The following is a 766-nucleotide window of genomic DNA, read 5'->3' as shown; positions in this document are numbered from 1 at the left end:
GATGAAATCGGGAGGGATACTATGGATCTGTTTCCATCCATATGTTAATACGTCCATCACAAGTTATATCTAAGACACTGCTGACCCGATTTTGACAAAACTTGGTTGAATGATGCGTCTTGCCATCGAGATTCTGCATTTACAAAATTACACTGATTGGCCCAAGGGGCATCTATAGTAATCAACTTAAATTCCAGACTTTGAACAAGCGTATCTCCTGTCCCGTTTGAGCTACAGTCATTACATGTTGTACATACAGCAAATGGAGTCCCTCATGAGGATCAACTTTCCCATAAGGACCTATAAACTCTGAACATTAGATTTTCTGCAAAGTTGACCTTTTGTCCCCCACCAAACTTTGAACATGCATATATCCTGCCCTGTTTTCCCATATTGACGAATCGTGGATGAATGATGCTTCTTGCCGTCAACATCCGGCATTTATAAAGTTATACTAATTGGACCAAGGGTGTAATTATAGTAACAGCAACACTTGATTGTTTGTTTCTCTCTCTCATTAATCCACCCATCATAAATTAGAATCATTGTCACTAATTGGCCCAAGGGGGGGGGGGGTGCTCCATAATTCGTGGGGGATGACATGTTTATGGTTGCCTTGTTCTATTTTATAGCCATTACATTGTAAGCTGAGAAAGGCCTTTTGATGTGAGGCTTAGTCCCTCTGAGAAAACATTGCAGTGTTTCCTCTGTAAACATTGAATTGCATTCAGGTGTGAAAGTAGATACAATTTATTGCCAGTATGGT

This window comes from Oncorhynchus clarkii, chromosome 7 (assembly GCF_045791955.1).
Source record: "Oncorhynchus clarkii lewisi isolate Uvic-CL-2024 chromosome 7, UVic_Ocla_1.0, whole genome shotgun sequence".
Classification (NCBI taxonomy): Eukaryota; Metazoa; Chordata; class Actinopteri; order Salmoniformes; family Salmonidae; genus Oncorhynchus; species Oncorhynchus clarkii.
The sequence above is the reverse complement of the archived record's forward strand: the minus strand, read 5'-3'. Positions refer to the sequence as shown.